This window comes from Perognathus longimembris, chromosome 25 (assembly GCF_023159225.1).
Source record: "Perognathus longimembris pacificus isolate PPM17 chromosome 25, ASM2315922v1, whole genome shotgun sequence".
NCBI classification, from domain to species: Eukaryota; Metazoa; Chordata; class Mammalia; order Rodentia; family Heteromyidae; genus Perognathus; species Perognathus longimembris.
In genome coordinates, this window is record NC_063185.1 from 18,945,384 (window position 1) to 18,960,187 (window position 14,804).

Here is a 14,804-nt window from a genome sequence, read left to right on the forward strand (position 1 = left end):
GATCTTGCCAATATTTTCAGCCTGAGTGAACCTTCCCCAAAAAAATGCATTTTTGAGTATGTTAATTGTTTGCTTATAGGAATATCTCTGGAAGCATGGGTCGCTCTTCACACATGGTCCTTCCAAGCTGTTGTTTCTCTCTTTTCTTACTGTGCCTCATTCTGCTCCAGCCACAAGATTTGGACTTGACTGATTTGAAGTGGAGCCCAGGCATCAGCAGATAGATAGATAGATAGATAGATAGATACATACATACATACATACATACATACATACATACATACATACATACACAGATAGACATCAGCAGATAGATAGATACATACATAGATACATAGACAGACAGACATCAGCAGATAGGTAGATACATAGATACATAGATAGATGCATGCATGGATAGATAGATACATACATACATACATAGACAGACAGATAGATAGATAGATAGATAGATAGATAGATAGATAGATAGATAGATAGATACATACATACATACATACATACATACATACATACATACATACACAGATAGACATCAGCAGATAGATAGATACATACATAGATACATAGACAGACAGACATCAGCAGATAGATAGGTAGATACATTGATAGATGCATGCATGGATGGATAGATAGATAGATAGATAGATAGACAGACATCATCAGATAGGTAGATACATAGATACATAGATAGATGCATGCATGGATAGATAGATACATACATACATACATAGACAGACAGATAGATAGATAGATAGATAGATAGATAGATAGATAGACATCAGCAGATAGGTAGATGCATGCATGGATGGATAGATAGATACATACATACATGCATGCATACATACATGTAGATATTATTTATTTATTTTTTAGTTTCATCCCAGGTCTGCAGAGAGCATGAGGAGAATTACCACTCTGACAGGAAGAGGGTGCCCTGTGCTCACTTGAGGGCTCCCCTTTGCCAGATGGTGCTCCTAAGTACCCGATGACCTCGTAGTGAAGGGCAGAGCCATCACCTTATAGCCAAGGTCGGAGAGGAAAGCCCGGCGGCCCACCCCCTGGGGCGGAGGCCCTTGCCCTCTCTCTACCTGGCGGGGGTGCTCCTGTTCATTACCCAAGGAGAACTAAAATGGGAGAAATCACATAAATTTTAAACAGATCTTAAGGAGTCAAAGTAGATGGTAAAAATCACTCTTAGTAGTTTTAACTTTGACAAACAAGTATCACAGCATCCACGAAGGGGGAAATCGTCTTTCCTGTTAAGTTTTATTCACCTTCATTTAATTTTTAAATATGTAGTAAACATGATTGTAGGGCTTCCCATTAGCTGGGGTATCTTATAGTCATAATTTTTGATACACAACATTACTTACCAATTAGCCTGTCTTGTTCATTTAAATTTCTTTGCTCATATTTTAATGGGAGCTAATGATGCCTTTGTTGACTTATTTAATGTTATGTAAATGTGGTCATAAACTGTGAAGGGTTTGAGCAGAAGCACTCTTTTTGCTTACTCTTCGGATTTTCAAGTGTATAGAATCCCCAGGAAACACACTTATCAACAGAATGTGGATGCGAGCTTTCAAGGAAGGCCAAATAATCGTACTAATTTTTAAAAATAAGCTGTGAAGGATGTTAGGGAGGTTTTCCTTTTGCTCTAGACTCATTGTTTCTTTGGATATCAAAAGAGTTTCAAAGTTAACTTCACATAAGTTCCTTTCTTTCCCTCTATTTTTCGGTTTCCATAATTACTCAGCATAGGCCAACCTAAAGCCGTCTTTGAAGCTCAGTTGGGTTTAACAGGGGCTGTCTTGCTCTCCATAGAGGTCCATTCTCCCCATTGGGTGGTTCATAAATATACAAATGAATGAATGGATGAATGAACATATTGAATTAGTGAACGAATAAATACTGTAGTTTTCAGAGTACTCATAGATGGTGCATCAAAGCAATGACTTCTTGACACTCTGTTTCTTCAGTAATTGTGAATACTACTTGAGTTCAGCTCCTCAGCCTCTGTCCATACCTAGACCTTGTCATGGGCCATAACCAATTACCAGCTATTTTTAAAATTCATTCAGTTCCATTTTTCACTCCGTCTTTGTTACTGACTCATTTTCCACATTTCTCCCTCAAGTATTACCTTCACCCATCTTTCCACCACGCCAGGGCCCCCTCCCGTCCATGGATCCTAAGACTTTTTTACCATCTTTGAGTCTTCCTTACTTCCCTACTCAGCCTCACTTCCATGGAAGGTCGTAATAATCATCAGCTGACAAGTAGCCTTGAACCTTCTGCTTTGGTTAAACTTCAATCTTGGATAAATCCAATTCTCTTCTTCTTTACACTGGCACCATGCAGTTGAATGTTGGTGGAGAAAATGCCTCCCCAGCTGGAATGGACTTGGTGTAGAATTAGTGACCACTGTTGTGCATATCATATGGCTACGAGGTAAACATACTGTTCTCCTCACCTACTCGGCTGGCCTTAATCCCTCTTGTCACAAGCTCACTTCTGCACCTCTTCCTGCCCAAATTTATGTGTTGAAGTCCTAGTTCCCCGTACCTGAAAATCAGATTACCTCACTGGAAAATGGAGGTCATTGTGATCTGATTTATCAAGGTCACTACAACAAGTCCTACTCTAGTAAAGGTGGTCTTCTACTACAAAGGAAGCAGCCTGTGCACACTGGGAGAATGTCAGGTGATAATGAAGGCAGAGATTGGGGAGTAATTGTACTGAGCCAGGAACACAATGGCTTGCCAGTCAAACACCGGACACTAGAAGCAAAGTTTAGACCTGGTTCTTTTTTTTGTTTTTTCAAATTTTTATTATCAAACTGACGTACAGAGAGGTTACAGTTTCATACGTTAGGCATTGGGTACATTTCTTGTACTGTTTGTTATCTTGTCCCTCATACCCCCCCTCTCCCCTCCCTCTTTCACTTCCCCCCCCCCCGGAGGTGTTCAATTCACTTACACCAAACAGTTTTGCAAGTATTGCTTTTGTAGTTGTTTGTCTATTTTTACCCTGTGTCTCTCAATTTTGGTATTCCCTTTCAATTTCCTACTTCCAATACCAGTATACACGGTTTCCAATATACTCAGATAAGATTACAGAGATAGTGTAGGTACAACCACAGGAAGGTGATAGAGGAATATCATCAATAATAGAGGCTACAGTTTCATATGGCACGTTGAAAGTATTTACAACTGTGATATAACAATCGTTTTCATAACATGGAGTTCATTTCATTTAGCATTATCTTATGTGATCATAAGGGTATAGCTATTGGGCTCCTGTGATCCTCTGCTGTGACTTGCCTAAACCTATGCTAATTATTCCCTATAAGAGAGACCATAGAGTCCATTTTTCTTTGGGTCTGGCTCACTTCACTTAGTATAATTTTTTCCAAGTCCTTCCATTTCCTTATGAATGGGGCAATGTCATTCTTTCTGATAGAGGCATAAAATTCCATTGTGTATATGTACCACATTTTCCTGATCCATTCGTCTACTGAGGGGCATCTGGGTGGGTTCCAGATTCTCGCTATGACTAGAGCTGGTTCTTACTCTCAGCTCTCAGAAGAGTTCACAAGGGACCAACTCGGCCAGCACCTTGATCTCAGAATTTTCTAGGTGAGAAATCTGCGATGATAAATTTGGGGTGTCCCAGCATACCCAGCTTCTAATTTTTCCTGTGCCAAAACCGGCTCTCCCCTGCGTTCTCTGGCTTTTCTGCTTCCCCCTGCGTGTCTCTTCCACATCCGTTCTCTCCAGTGCTGACCCATTTCATCCTTCACTGAGGACAGTCAAAGCCATGAGATGCTCCCAGTGCCTCAAACCTCAGTCCGGTCTTCAGAAATGGTCCAGACATGTTCCACCTGCCTGTCCTCAAGGACATAGGCTCAGTTCCCCCATCCTCTTTCTTTGTGTTCATCCTCTCCTCTGGGTTGGGCTGCTAGCTGGGTCATCTTCAGCAAGTAGTTCATTCTCGCGGAGTCTCATGCCTTGCAGATGGGCAAGCATAGAGTGCTGCTCTGCCTTTTCCCTAAGAAGGTTTTCAGGAGTAGATGCACTAACATAGTTGAAGGGCTTTGGGTTCGTGGGCTTTCGTTCAAATGTAGGGCATTGCATTATCCTGTGGTTAGTAATAATAATCGTAATCACAACTGCTGTCTTTACCAGGTCTCCATGGGATACAGGAAACAATGCAGCACTTTACATTCAGTTCTTTATTCACTCCTCACAGCAACCTGGAAGGTAATTAGTACCACTCCATTCTTCTGTCCAGGAAAACAGAATCATGGTCATTTGCCTAGGCATTAACATGCGAGAGGATTGGCTCCAGAATATGTGGCAGGAACCACCTTGACCTCGAGCAATCAAAGAAACATATGGTTGTGGGCAGCACATTTAGGTTTGTAATAGATGTCTGTGCCTCTGTACCTCACGACATTGTGCTCTGAAAGATCTAGAATGGCCAGGGCGTTTGACAGATGGCAAACATCTTTCTCTTTCTAACAAATAAAACGTGGGGCAAGTAACCATTTCACCCAGAAAAAGTAGAAGGCAAATATTCATGTCTGCACTCTGGGTAAATCTGATCTGCTGGATTTCCTGCCTATATTAAATGCTCAATTCTTCTTTTTTTCTATTGTGTTTTTTTTTTTCAGCATTGTAGCAATTGCCAGAGGTCTACCAAGGGGGGATTATCGCTAACTCTTGTCAGAGAAAGAACCAGAATAATTTGTGTACAGTACAGTTAAAATTACACCATTACACTTGAAGCTAATATTATCCTAATGAGTTGAAATGGAGGAAAGAAGGTTGCTTAGAAAAGACTCTAAGTGACTTAGGACTGGTTTCTCACTTCCAATGATAATGTTCTTCGAAACTGTGTTTTGAACACATTATTAGAGATTTAAATATTTTAATATTCATTTATTCTAATTTCCCTTTTGATAGGTACCATCTCTGTGCCTGCGTTTCATCAGCTCCTACGAGTGACACCACTCTATTTAATATCTCCCTTGGCCAAATTCCTTGTGATTCGGGAACAAGGTTTTAGCTGTTTAAGGAGGTTCCAACAATTCCTTTGTGTGCTTCAACATTTAAAACTTAGATAGCGATCTGAAATCCTTTAACAAGGAAGTACTCAACCTAGAGCTTATATAAATGCATTGGGATACAATCTGCTGGTGATATTGTCAATATTTGCCCTAAATCACAACCGAACTCTATTTTCAGTTGCATTTGGAATTGAAATCGAGATCTTTATTCTTTTTTCTAAGTGTGACAACTTGAAGTCTACCCCAGGCAGTCAGAGATTCCTGTGCAGGGGGAAAGCCTCTTCTGACAGGGAGTTTGTTACTGCGTGTGCCGGGAAGTCTGAGTCGCTCAGGTTCCCATCAGCACCGCCAGTCATCTGGAGTTGAAGGTGGTTCCGGGGGAAGGTGCTTATCTTCTGGGCAGGACAACTGGATGCTAGTAGGTATCAGCTACAGAAAAACAGTGACACACACGAAAGGCAGGTTGTGAGGGAGAGAGGAAGTATGGTCAAGCTCGGGTGGCTTTCAGAGAAGGATGGAACCAGATGGAATGTTCCAGTGGTAACGGAGAACACTGGGCCTCTGGGCAGAGGCCCTTCTGACACACACTGGTGGGACAAGATTTGTGGATGAGAAATGGATGTCCTTGGATTGTTCTGTTATTTTACAAAGGGCCGGGCTTCCTTGGACAACTCCGTTTTTCCTTCAAGTGTCTGATTCTTCATTTCTTTCTAGAGCCTTCTCCAGACTCCACTGCCACCTTTCTCACTCGCCGTCTCAGCCCAGATAGACCATACATCCTGGTCCCTGATCCTCCTCTTCCGGATCCTCGTGTGTGAAGTCATCTGCTAGATGAGCCGATCCCCGTAAGACGAGGCTCTTACAGTATCTCATCTAGTCTTTTGCCTGGTACCCATCTTCCCCTTTAATGGATTGCATCACTATTACATACATACTGGTGCATATTGCACCAAAGGAAGAAGTTAAATGGGAGAAGCAGCTATACTCGTAAATGATCATTTTTTTATATGTGGTGGTGCAGAAAAGTGAAAAATCAAATATTCACTCAACTATCAATTTGTTGCTCACTGATACTTGAGATGACCTGCAAGTGGCTTACTTCCTGTTTTCCTGAAGCTTGTATCTATGTCCTGTATACATGCTCAGATGGATCACATCTCTGTTTTTTTAAACAGCTCATTGAAAAATAGTAGTCACAGTTAGCACGAAGAATCAGTGTCAGCCTATAACATCGCTGGCGCCTGAGTTTGGTACATGTCACTGTATAATCTGTGTAGGAATATAATTTGTAATAATCCTTCATAAATTATACATCCCAAATTCTGAAGACCAAATGGGTCTGGTGCAAAGCTCAGAGTTTCTTCGTGAGGTTCACGTATCTAAAACACCTACAGTGAGACACTCAGGGAACCCCACCAAAGGCCCAGAACACAAAAGGGATGCTCACTGATAAGCTTTGGAAGAGCTCACAGCCCCAAAACACAAATGTCCTTCTACCAGCAATAACTAGGAGAGGACACTCACGGTTTTGTTTCTGTTGATATTTATTTGTATTTGCATATTTGAAAGAGCATTTGTAGAAAAGGGGTGGAGGCTGTTACTGGTATCTTTCACACTTTAGAATGAATGAAGTATTTAAGGAAGATGGAGTCGTCCATGCCAGTGATACCTTGTGGGGTTTGGGTACGGGTCCTGGGTGGTGATGAAGGAGCAGCGGAGAGGAGGATGTGGAATTTTCTCACATCACAAATTGAAGCAATCTGTTCTTCATTGACCAACTTATGGCTCATAAGTGAGCAATCAACATAATCTAAATACTGGGGAATGAAATATTCTTTTGGGCTCAACAAAATGCTTGTTAGGTTAAAACCAATCCGTAGGAAATGACTGGTGTTTGTTGGTGTTTGAGAGGGGAGACCAGATTCTTTGCACATTAGCATTCCCATTGGTGCCAACATAAACCTCCAGCCCTCCAAGTCACACAGCGGGTTTTTGTTTTCCTAGGAGGGAATCTGGGGCCGTTTGTTAGTCCTGCTTCCATTACTCACTTGAAAAATGGAGCTCCGTGTTTCCACAGACCCTGGTGACAGGAGTAACAAAACAACCCTTCTGGAGGTGGAACATTACTGGTCAAATTCGTGCAGCCCTGGCTATTGTTTCTATCTAATCACGGAGCTGGATGAGAAGGAACGGCACAAACATGGCCCATATTGTGGATTTGACAGTCGTGCATGTTAACAAGATTTACTCTTGGAACCCTGCCGCCCAGCAGGGGGGGCCTTCCTCCCTGGGAAGGAACACCCCCTCTCCAGGAAGAGTGTAGTAGCTTAAGGAATGTGTGTGTGTGTGTGTGTGTGTGTGTGTGTGTGTGTGCACACATGAATGTGCATGCATGCAACAGTATGTGCCAGTACTGGGTTTGAACTCAGAGTCTGGAGCTCTTAGCTTGAGCTCTTCCACTTGAGCCATGCCTTTACTCTTGGCCTTTTGCTGGTTATTGGAAGATAAGATTCTCATGACGTGCCTGCCCTGGTGAGCTCTAGACCGTGGTCCTCAGATCTCACCCTCATGAGTAGCTAGGATTACAGGTGTGAACCACCAGTGTCCAGCCTGGGGCATTTCTGGACCCTCATCACATATTTTCGGGCATGCTGCTTTTGTTTTTCTCTTGGCTTGACCATTGCCCTAACACTTACCTATATCCTCAGCTTTTTTGTTTTAGAAAAAAAATGTATTATGAGGCACGGTCTCCCTAACTTTCCCAGACTCGCCTCGAACTTACAGCATCCCTAGTTTAGCTCCCCAGTAGTTTGTTTACATTCAAAATAGTTAAAATGTTTACAACTCAACAGCAACAATAAGAAAGTTAAAAGTCAACAGAGAATAGCCATGGACATTTCTTCATATGATATGTAAATATATGTAGATGCATGTAAATTACCAGTGGGCACTCTAAAATGGTGCTCAGTTTCCTTAGCCTTCTGGGAAATGTGAGCCAACACCACAGCTAAGATAACCGTGATTGAAAGCACAGGCGGTAGGTAGCATGTATTGTTGAAGACATGGAGAAATCAGAACTCTCACAAATCCATGGTGGGAATGGTAAGGGGAGCACTGGAGAACGAACGATCGTCAGTCCTTAAAAACAATCAGAGAGTCAGCCCATGGCACCCACGTGTACATCCAAGAGAGCTGAAACCATGTTTACATAAAAACGGAAAACTTACACATGCATACTCACCATTGCACCCAAATATTTGTTCCCCGATGAATGAGTTAATAAAATCTGATATATTTATGCCATGGAATATTATTCAGCCATGAAGATAAATGAAGAACTTAGACATGAATAAACTTTGAAAATACTAAGCAAAGTAAGCCAGGCATAGAAGGCCATGTGCATTCCATTTATATAAAAATGTTCAGAGTAGGAAAAAAAATCACAAAAGCAGTAAGAATGCTAGCAATGGCTAGGGATAGGGATAACTGCCAATGGAGATATGTGTGCATATAACATGTAAAGCTTCACACAAATTGCATGCTGTATTTTTTATTATATGGCACATACTATTGCATTATGTCAGTATTATTGCATTTACAGGAAAATTTATAGTTAGAAAGGAAAAATATATTTTAATCTATGTTCTAAAAGTCTAGCTTATTTTACAATGAGCTAGAAAGAACAGTGCATAGAGGAGAAAATAAATTTGACAATGAAATCAGCGAAACAGTAAACAAGGACTAGAGAAAAATCAAACCTGAAAGTGTAAAAGGATTATTAAAATTTATAAAACTCTAAAAGGCTGATTATGAAGTAGGAAAGGGTATAAATTTTAAGCAATAAGAATAAAAGAAGAGACAGCACCATAAATTTTGCAGTATTAAAAGAATAAAGTTTCACCCGGCACCAGTGGGTCACAGCTGGATCTTGGCTATGGGGGGAAGTGGGGGAGGGGGGAGGTCTGAGATCTAAGGACCACAGTTCAAAGCCAAACTAGGCAGGACAGTTTGTGAGACTCTTATTTCCAGAACTATCCAGAAAAAAAAAAAGCTGGAAGTGGAGAGGTGGAGCTGTGCCTCAAGTGGTAGAGTGCTAGCCTTGAGTAAAAAAGAAAAGTTCCGAAACATCAAACAGGCCAAGAGTTCAAGCCCTAGCACTGACCCAGAAATAAATACATAAATAAATAAATAGAAATGCTTTAAAAATTATAATTAACTGTGTGCCAATAACTTTGATTGCTTGGATAAAGTGGATACATTCTTAAGACACCAATACTTAAAGATGACACAAAAAGAAATAAAATTTTCAATCTTGTGAATATAATTCAATTAAGCAGCCCTCTCAGTGCTGGGTAGGAGGTTTTGTTCTTGTTCAATCTTTTCTATGAATTGTTATTATGGTGTAGCCTCATAATAATTCAAATATATTAGTATAACAGTAATGATCATAATGGCACGTATACACATATCTATCTTTCTCTAGGCCTAGAATGACTGGTGTCTTTTCCCAAGAGTAGAATTGTCAGCAAGAAAAATGTGATTGTAGGCTTTTTTTTAAGTCCTTGATAAATGCATTTAAATCACCTACCAAAATGTAAAAAGGAAAAGAAAAACCAAGCTGAAAAGATTTTCTGGAAGAGCCCTTTCCCCTGGTAGCTGTGGGGATTATTGTCCTTGTTTTCCTCTTCCATTCCACTGGGCTAAATGGCTTCTATATTGTGGTTTGTTTCATGTTTTAACTACTGTACCTTGTTCTCATTGTGCATCAACCATTTATATATATATATATATATTTTTTTTTTTTTTTGCAATTTGAATGTTTGTTTTTCCATGTGCAGATGGTAGCTCCTCTTTGACTGTTTTAACATCTTATTTCCCAGATTATTGTTTATTGATTACCTTATACCATTTGGGGAATCCAGGCCAAATCTATCATGATATTCCTAGGATTTTTGTCATTAGGTATCTTTTCTCAGTTATTACTTTATTATTAAAATCTGTCTAGAATTTATCTTGGTTTATATAGGACATAATATATAGTCATTTTTCTTCATTTACTGACTAATCCATTTTTAGGGCTTTTTTTTAAGTACTAAAGAAGAGATACTTTAAGAACCTATCTTAGCAAATCCTAAAATTCAAAGAAGTCGATCTCTCTGAAGATTTAATATTTTATTCAACATGCTAGGGACAAAATTTTGCTTGTCAGCATTCCAAGTTGCTTACAGACTCCTTAGCCCCTTTTGTCTTTGTCTGATTAAAATATTAACTCTTTGCCTTCCAACCTTCAAACTACGTTTCCATTCTTCTCTGTCTCCTTACTTAAAGAATCAACTTCTGGCCACATTCCCTGAATCTGAGACAAATTTGAACACACCAAAGTCCATGTAGAAAGTCCTAGCGCTCATTCCCTGTGCAACTGACATGCTAGTCTCATGCTAGGTACTGTGTTGGCACTGGGCACCCAGGATGGAGAAAACATACTTTATCCATCCCTAACCCCGGAGGTCACATTGGGATAGGTGTGCTGAGAGCAAGTATATGTGAGAGCAAGGATAAAAGCAGCATATGCGTGAATGTATATGTGTATATATGTGTGTATGTGTGTGTATGAAATACTTGGAACAAAAAACACTGCTTAGAATTGTTCCCTTACAGCAAGTTGAAAATGTCCATCATCATATCATCAGGTATTCATTAGACTTAGGAACATGTTTGTAACCAAATAAATTACACCCTAAAAGTGACTGAGATGCACACCTTGTTTATGTGTTGTTGTCTAGGAACCGTGGTCCTTCCCTGTCAATCAACACACCACTGTTGGAGGCTGGGCTTCCTTTTTATTAGGTAATGAAGAATAAGATGGACAGAAGCAGGAAAAGGAGGAGACAGAGACAGAGGAGATGGTGAAAAGAAAACCTCATAGTGGATAAGCATAAAAGGCATTAAATTCATCATAGTTGGACCCGTGTTCTCAAATCATACCGGGAATATTTTTCTTTTGTAAATGTGGTTCTTAGAAGAACTTGGATTCGAACTTGAGGGCATGGACTTGCTAGGAAAGAGCCATACTCCCAGCTCTTTTGCTTTAGGCTGTTTTTCAGATAGAGTCCGTACTTTTGTCCTGGCTGAACTTGAACTATGATTGTCCTATCTGCACCTCCCACATAGCTGAGATTACAGGCGTGTATCACTATGTCAGTTTACTCTGTGATAGTCTCAACAACTTTGCACTGGGGCTGCCCTTAAACTGCAACTTATCCTACTTCTCCTTCTTCCTCTGTGGTTTCAGCTGTGAGCCACTATGCCACTGTGCCTGGCTTCTCTATGGTTTTAAGCTGTTTCTTTTTCCATGGATTTTCTTTGAACAAGTCTTCCCTGCATGGTAGCAGCTATGCATGGTTTTGGCTTTGAGTTTAGCCATCTCCCCAGGTAGTGAAAACCGCTTTCATTAGCTCTGGCAAATGTCCTCTATGTGATTCTCGTTGGTCTTGTCATGGGTCCCATGGCCATTCCTAAACCAATCCCTGCAGCTACACAAAAGAGGAATCTTGCCAGTGGTGAGGTCTGCATCCTGTGTGCACAAAGGCTGGGCAGGAAGGATGTTCTTTCTGTTGGCAGTTTTGTTTACAGAAGGCCAGGGATAGGGATGGGTGGAATAGACACTCTAGCAGATAGGTGAGCTGGATGCCCCTGGCTCCTGCTGTCATCCTAGCTACTCAGGTGGTGGAGTTCTGAGGATCACAGTTGAAAGCCAGCCCAGCCAGACAAATCTGACAGATTCTTGTCTCCAATTAGCCCATAACAAGTCAGAAGTGGAGACATGTCCCAAGTGGTAAAGCATAAACCTTGAGGAAAAACAGCCAAGGTAGATCCCAAGATCCTGAGTCTAAGCCCCAGTACTGATACAAAAAGAAAAGAAAGAAGGGAAGGAAGGGATGGGAAGAAGGGTGACCTTGCTTTCTTGTGCCCAACCTAGGGTACTGCCCATGTCAAAAAAAAAACCAACAAAAACAACATCAACAAAAAGAAAACACCAAGCATTTCCTGTAAAGGGACTTTGGAAAGTGACTTTCTCTAGCATGTTCTTTCAGAGTGCCTTCTTCTTCTTCCTTAGCTAGGAATATAATTTTCCTGCATTCTGTTTTGCCATATGCCATTGACTGTCACATCTCACAAGTTAAGAAACATGTTATTTCTTTGTTTATTTTGTCAGTCTTTGGTATTCTCTGGAGAGAAATTATCTAGCTCTGTTTCGTAAAAAAAGATTTAATCTGTCTTGTCTCTACACTTGCCTAACTTCTCGTCTTTCACAGGCAAAGGTTTTTTCCTCTCCTCATTTGGTGAGCAGGTAAATTTACCCAAAATTCTGGCAAATGCTGATTTCTAGGTACATTATGTAGAGAGCTAGAAGATACTACTGCCATGAAGTCATCCCACATTGTCCCAATGCCTAAATCACTCTGTTGGTGCAATTACTCAACAACTCTGAGAAGCTCATGACCTTATACCTTTGTCTTTTCCATCATTCTCATCACCCCTTGCCGGTAGACCTCCCCCCCCCCGCCCATTTATCGCTTCTCCCAAGGTGTTTAACCATTTGCAGGTTGAACCCTGTACACTGCAAATTCTTCTGGGCCAACTATATGCCTAATCATGATATGTACATATATATTACTTGGTACATAAATTTCTCATTAGTTATTAATTCATCAAGGTCTTTACTAGCAATCTTAGACATCTGTGGACCAAAACTTGAGCCCATAATCTCTCACTAGTAGGTAATCTGCTTCTATTTGGAGCCTGTTGAGGTCTCTTCAAACTCATCTAAAAGTAGAAGATGGTGATGAGGACTTAGTTTGGTATATGAAAATCTAAGGAATCTTTAAGCCATGTTACCCATATAATCAGATATAAATGAGTGTATTGGAGCCTTCTGAGGAAACCTAGTTGCTTTTTAAAAATCTTCTCTCTAAAGTCTCAGCCAACTATAGTATCAAGACTGGTGGGTATGTAGGTGCTGAGTTTCCATACTATCGTCTTCCAGTCAATTCATAACTCAATATATTGCAACTGGAAACAAATTTTTGTATTCTCTCGGTTAAGATAGGTGTTAGGAAAAAAATAATAGGTAAATATAAGTGAATATAAATTGTGTGTGTGTGTATGTGTGTCAGACATGATGCCTCGCACAATGTCCCTATTGCTGAAACACATAGAACACAAAAGCAAATCCTCGAAGGTTCTAACAGTGATCTCATGTGGTGTGAGTGCTAGCGATCTTAGCATTTGACGAGTCACTCAAAGCTGCTCATCTTGCACACGGGTCTCATCCCCATTCAATAGGCCAGGGGCCCTTCCAGCCTCTCCACACCCCTGTGCCCTCACCTGAGTGGCGGCTCCTCTCGGACCCTGCTCCACCCTGCAACACAGGGACGGTGGCCCCTTGGTGGCTCGGGCGCTGCTGTGGCTTCTCAGTTGCGTGTCCAGCATCCTCCGTGGAGCTTCGCTTCCTCACCTTTGCTCTGGGCCTCTTGCACTCTGCTGCCGCTCAGGGGTTTCTCGGGTCTTGAGCCGTGAGGGGCCTCTGAATCTGGGGAGCACTCCTCCACTCTGCGTGGCAGTGAGCCCGCCTGGACCGTCCTCTGGGTGGGATTCGCCCCTGCCCTGTCCCTGGGATTCCTGCCGGGGCAGAGCTTTCTCTTGCCTCTGGCTTTGTGGTACTGTTGTCTACCTGGGATTTGGCAGCTCCAACAAAGGAGTAGGGGATCCGCCCAGCTCCTCTGTGCAGGGGCTGAAGAATTAATTTGCAGTCAATGCCCTGAGTCGTGGGATCAGAGTCAGACTCGCTAATCTAGAATTCTGGCCATTACACAACGGCCGTAACTATTACATATGGATTATTGCCTTTTCCGAGGCATAAAGCGATAACATATAATTTCCTGTAAAATTAGGTCAAATAATTGTATCTATGATAGTCCAGAATGTGCTTTAAGAATTTATGAGGCGTCAAAGTCCATTTTACTTCCGTCGACTTCAAGCTCACCATAGATGTATAGAAATTATTAAGGGAGAGTTTTAACTCATAGGACACTGGGTGATGGAGATTTGCAACATGCTAATGTTCCTAACACTCTCGGATTCATTAAGATGGCTGGTCTATTTTGTTTTGATGCAAGGCTAGTTAGCCAGGCAGAATTGAAGTAGAAACACAGAAAGATTTTCTGATCGCTCCTCAGAGTGTATAGTTGATCACACTTCCAAGGTCTTTATTTTGCTTTCCTGTACATGCATTCACGAGGGCATTTATTTTGTTGAATATGTCTGCAACTACTCCAGATTTTTTCTGAGGGGGGCAAGGCAGTTCTCTAGGGTGAAGGCTGCATGGAAGGAAATAATTCCTCTGGAAAGAACGGCACTGGGCAGGTCTTAACCCATAGTTCTTCACGGACTTGACCAGTAGTGAATTGCCCTCTCTAGCAATGGCATTTCCTTGACCACTACCAAAACATCGGAGACCCTCTCTCCGCCTTTGGGTGCGTTTGCAGCCAAGCTCAGGCTCCTCTGAGTCTTCCCACTGCTGCATCTAGACTGTTACTCTCAGAAATGGCTTGGAGGAAGACCGGGGTGTGATTAGCTCTAAATGAGGTTCTAAACCACTGGTACATGAAATGAAACTATTTTTCTCTCTCTCTTTCTTCTTCCCCTTCCCTTAACCTGAGCTGCTGAT